We start from the raw sequence: 6,000 nt of genomic DNA, 5'->3' as shown, positions 1-6,000 counted from the left end.
TCAAAATGTTTATAAGGAACACAGATTCATCTAAAAGTGAATAAGATGTTGGTACTTAAATATTCAATATAAAGAACTATTAAAAATTATGAAACAATCTACGTTTTACACCACACATCTGTTACAGTAGCAAAAGGTATATGGTTGCATTTGCAATCATGCTGAAAATGTTAACATCAAAATTGCTCACAAAATATGCTGTTCAAATGAAGCAGAAAACAAATGAATAAATAGACTTACTTGCCATTTTTGTCTCATTAGGATCTTATAGAAATTTCTCTATAGGAATTGCTTCAGGGTGCTTTCCCTGCTTCAGGATGAAATCCTGGAGAATGAAGAGCTTCCCACGATATTTTTGCAAGGCACAACTACTGCAGATGATTCTTGTTTCCAAGTGGTGATTTATATCTGAGCACTGAATTGGACAATTTATTTGGAAATTAACTTACCATTTAGCCATAATTATTCTTGCGGCTGGTCCCTTATATCCATAGATGAATAGATTCTTTCCATTATTCTGCTTATCTTTTTATTATGAAATTCAAACATTCAAGATATTATCTGCAGGTTTCCTAGCAAAATAGAGTTGTGTACAGCTTGTCAGCTAGCCATGATATAACTTGACTGCTTTTAATACACTCGAAATAGTTTAAAGTTCCAAATTCAGCTTAACATATCTGTACCATGAGAATTCTTCCAGTATAAAAGGTGATATCTTTGAGTAGTCATGGCATACACAGACATACTAACAATGTGGTGATGGATAAAATGTCTCCTAATTTGCAAATAAAAAAAAGATTTCATGTGGGATGTGGATTATTCACTGCCAAATTTTAGAATTAATTTATTAATAGGAGAGCAGTAATTACTACAACCAATTAGGATGTACTTAGGAAACTACATGCCAAACTTACACAATTTCCTTTTGTTAAAGTTTATTTTATTGTAGTAAAAATACTTAACATGAGATCTACCATTTTAACAAACTTTTAAGTGCACAATATAATATCATTGACTATAGGTAAAGTGTTGGACAGCAGATCTGTAAAACTTATTCATCTTATGTGACTGAAATTTTATTCCCATTAATTAGCAATTCCATCTTCCCCTCACCACAGACCCTGGCAACCACCAGAACTCCTTGATTCTATGAATTGGACTATATTAGATCTTTCATTTAAGTAGAATCATACAGTATAACTCTTTCTGTGAATAGCTTATTTTACACAGCATAATGACCTCAAACTTCATCCATCTTATTGCCTGATGAAGAATGTTCTTATTAAGGCTGAATAATATTCCATTGTATGTATATACTGCAGTTTCTTTTTTAAAATATTTTTATTTTTTAAAAAATTATAGTTGACATGCAATATTATGTTTCAGGTGTGCAATATAGTGATTATATAACGTATGAAGTAATCACTCCACCATATCTAGAACCCATCCAAAACCATACATAATTATTACTATATTATTGACTATATTCTCTACGCTATACTTTGCATCTTTGGAACTATTTTGTAACTGCCAATTTGTACTGATGTGGTGCAGTCAAATCCAAGACCCATGGAGCCAATCGAGATGAATTGTGAGCCTTTATTAGCCAGCCGGCGACTGACTCTCTACCACACAGAGTTAGAAGAGATCAGCCCCAAGCTCCCAGAAGAGGCAGTTTATATAGCCACCAGCACATCCCTGAGCAGATCACCACACCCTTGTTAACAGTTGTCCGTTAGCATCTCCTTGATCAGATTACCCTGGTTAACAGCATCTCCTTGATCAGATTACCACGCCCTGGTTAACAGAATCAGAAGTAAATATTTAATACTGGCTTACTGGAAAATTGTCCACCCATAACATTCCCCACTGGTTTTCTAGGGGAATTCAAATCATTGAACAGTAGGTCTAGGCCTCGTCTAAAGCCAAAGATTCCCTCATTTTAGGACGGAGAGAATCAAGATGGTCCAGACTGGACCCTTGATAGTATTATTTTTAGTGAGTCCTCTGTCTGACGCAGAGTCCATTGCTCTGATGTCTGTGGTGGACGCACAGTCATGATTCTGGTATGGTGAATCCAATGATGGCATCCAGCTACCTTGACCGCAGTGGGTGTTGTGAGGATGACAGGAAAAGGTCCGTCCCAGCGGTGCTCAAGAGAAGCAGGCTGTACCTTTCTCACCAAGATCTAATCGCCTGGAGTGTGGTTGTGTGGCTGGAGTGGATGCTGAACAGCTGTTCTGGTAGCAGAGACCAGTCGGTGGGTCTCCTGTCATGTGAGAGAGAGCTTGCAAAGATTTAAGCAGTGAAAAATTATGAATTTCTGTTAGCTTTTCTCCCCTAACTTGGGAAAGACAGGTGGGAGTCTTCCAAACATTATTTCATAAGGCCTGAAGCCCTTACAATAGGGTGTGCACTGTGCCCTTAAAAGGGCAAAGGGGAGGAGACTCACCCAGTTTTTGCCAGTTTCCAGCTTAACTTAGTTAAGGTTTCTTTCAAGATCCTATTCACCCTTTATCTTTCCTGAACTCTGAGGCCTATCCAATTGATCCCTAATGCCTTTGCTAGAGATTGGCTGGTCTGGGCAATGAACGCCAGGCCGTTGTCGGACCACAGTGTTACGGACAGGCCAAATCGAGGCACTATTTCTGAGATTAATTTCTTTGCTACTACCTGAGCAGTCTCCTACTTGGTGGGAAGGGCTTCAGTCCATCCTGAATATGTGTCGATGAACATAAGCAAGCATTTGAATCCAAAAGTTCCCGGGCTGACCTCAGTGAAATCTAACTCCCAATGTTCCCCCGGTGCTTGTCCACGAAGTCTCGTCCCTTGTTGTATTTCCTTGAAGGGCTCTGGATTTACTTGTGCACAGATGTGGCACCAGGCTGATATCTGCTTGGCCATTCGTTGCATCCCCGGAATGTAATAGTCTCTTTTAAACAGTTCAGTTAACTTGGGTCCTCCCAAGTGAGTGCTCTGGTAAACCTGACTCCTTCTGAGACGAAGCTACTCTCATCCCTAAATAGAGTAGCATCTGGATTTGGCCAAGGGCTATCTGTCAGGTCTGGTCTGGTGCAGGTGACGTTCTCTAGGACCTCAAGGCAGTCATGCAAGGGTTGGCATCATGGGGCAGTAGGGTAGCTAGGTTGAGTGCGGTAGTTTTCAGGAATTGTACTGGGTGATCCGAATGTTGGAAATCCACCAGTCCAGTGGGCTGCAAAGCATTGACTAAACTGTGTTTGGGGCGATAATCTGGAGAGTCTGCCCTAGTGTCAAATTTATGGCTTCCTTAGAGAGGATTGCAGTGGCAGCAATTGCCCTCAAACAGTTGGGCCATCCTACTGCCACATAGTCCAATCTTTTGGAGAGGTATGCAACTGGTCGCTTCCAGGGCCCTAGGGTCTGTGTCAGGACCCCTTTAAAGTTATCCTGGGCTCCCGGGGGCTCATAATGTAAGAGCCCTGACCTCTTCATCCTGCATCCTCGAAAAGAATGAGAGGGGCCTTCTTTTGGGGGGCTTGTCCTTTTTCAGGGCAATTATTCTTCCAATGTCCCTTTTTCTTGCAATATGCGCACTGGTCCTTTTCTAACCCAACTCTTCTGGGTCTATTGTTCGCCCTGGGTGCCTGTTCTTGGCCTCTGCCTTTTCCTGGCGGTCCCTTAGGCTGGGCTTCTTGCATGGTTGCAAGCAGGACCTTGGTCATCCTCTTAGTCTGTGCTATATCTACCTCACCTCTATTGTTGAATACTCGTTGGGCTATCTCGACCAGCTCAGATAGGTTCTTTCCTTCAAACCCTTCCATCCTCTGCAATTTCTTTCTAATATCTGGGACTGACTGACTGGCAAAGGTTAAATTCACAGCCCTCCTATTATTAGGGTCCTCAGGGTCAATAGGGGTATATAGCCGGTCTGACTAAGAGTCGTTCCAGGAACACCGCCAGCAACCCATCCTTAGTTTGGATGACCTTGCTTACCTTAGATAAGTTAATGGGTTGTCGGTCGGCAAACCAGAGGCCCTGGAGCAGAAGCTGGTGATACTGTTGGAGAGCCTCCTTACCATGGTTGGTGTTGGGGTCCCAAGGCAGACGGGTGTTTGGGAGAACATTTTGGATGCGGGTCGGGTCAGTGGAAGGCTGCCCATTGGGTTCTAATACCGCCTTTGCAGCCTCCCTCTGGATCCGCTCCCCCTCCTCTGAGGTAAACAGGACCTGGAGGAGTTTCTGACAGTCATCCCAGGTCAGCTGGTGGGTAAAGAAAATAGCCTCTAGGAGAGAGGTTAATCCCTGGGGCTTCTCTGAGAATGAGGGGTTCTGGTGTTTCCAGTTGTACAGATCACTGGTGGAGAAAGGGTCATGGATCATGAATGGCCTCTGAGTTTCTCCGCCAACTAGGGGAGCCAATTGCCAGAGTTGGGCCAGGACTGCTGTCCAGTTCGACAAGTCAGGGACAGTATCAGGGTATTGTGGGGGTTGGTACACAACCCCAGTGTGGGTGTGGGGAGGACTCAGGAGGGGTTCTGCCTCCCTGTTAGATGGAGATAGGACTGGGTCATAAGGGGCGTAAGGGGGAGGATTAGTGACCTCAGGGTCCTCAGGGGGCGCCTGTAAGACAGGGTAAGGAGGGTTAGGTCTTTGTCTGGATGGTTTATCTTTTTGCTCCTTTGGTGTAGAGAAAAGGATAGACTTGGGAGTCGTCTTTGATTCTTTTCCGCTGCGGCAGTCCTTCAAATACTTGGGGGCATCAGAAACAATATCGATCCACACATCGATATATGGAGCCTGATCAGGGTGGCCAGGATTTCTGTAGATAATATTCCGCACCTGAAAGGCTATTTGCAGGTCGAGTGACCCCTCTGATGGCCACCCTGTTCCAAATGTGGGCCAATCTAACTGGTGGAACCTCTGAAGGTCAAAGGGAGTGACACAGGCTCCTTAGGCATGGGCTCGTCTCCTGAAATCCTTAAAATGATTAAGGAGGCACTGAAGGGGGGTAGGATGATTCGAGGAAGAAGCTTGACTCATATTAATAAAAACAGGCAAGACCCCCCACAAAAGCCAAATAAGCCAGGGCTAGGATCAGCTTCTGACCTAGCGTCCAATCAGATGGGGCCACGGAGGCCAGATCTAAGGAAAGAATTAAAATACCACACATCAATATATGGAGTACGCTTATGAAAGCCAAGGCAATAAGAAGGTAACAGTGCGTTTTGACCAGTCTGGACAGACAAACACAATACAGACAGACAAGAATGGTAACAGACTAAGGTAGACCAGTCCAGACAGACAGACACAATACAGACAGACAAAACAGACTACACAAAATGCTAGCGTATCAGTCAGATACTGGATTAGAATCTGACGTCTCAGACCTGACCGTACTAGGGAAGTTGTGCCGCGTCCAGCCTTCCACTAGTTCTTAGGGCCCACAGACAGGAACAGGTCTAAGCCAAGGTTTAGACGAACTCTAGGGCTTACAGGCAGACAGGTCTGAGCCAAAACTTAGGCATACCCTAGAGCTCACAGACAGGTCCAAGCCTAGACTCAGACGAATTCCAGGGCTTACCAGCAGACAGGTCTAAGCTAAAACTTATACGTACCCTAGAGCTCACAGACAGACAGATACTCAGAAACCTGAATACCTGTAATACAAGAAGTCAAGTCTGACGTCTCAGACCTTGACCGAACTAGGGAAGTATTGCTGCATCCAGCCTTCCACTAGTTCCCCAACAGATATCCAGAAATCTGGATACCTGTAATGCAGTCTGACTCACCAGTGAAGCTGCTCCAGATGGCTCGTGCCCAATTGTTACAGAATTGTACCTTTTGTCCACCTGCTCTCCTGGGCGAGTCTGCCTGGCTTCTGGGGCTGAGGAACGTTTCTCAGCGGCCGTCCCCTAGACGGGGCAGGTCCTCGCCCAAGGTGGCCAGGGTCATGGGTCTTAGGAGATCTCCACCCTTGGAGATATCTCGCTGGGGCCTCCAAATGTTGTGGTGAGATCA

The sequence above is a fragment of the Rousettus aegyptiacus genome, unplaced genomic scaffold (genome assembly GCF_014176215.1).
Source record: "Rousettus aegyptiacus isolate mRouAeg1 unplaced genomic scaffold, mRouAeg1.p scaffold_m13_p_9, whole genome shotgun sequence".
NCBI lineage: Eukaryota > Metazoa > Chordata > Mammalia > Chiroptera > Pteropodidae > Rousettus > Rousettus aegyptiacus.
Note: the sequence above shows the minus strand (reverse complement) of the source record.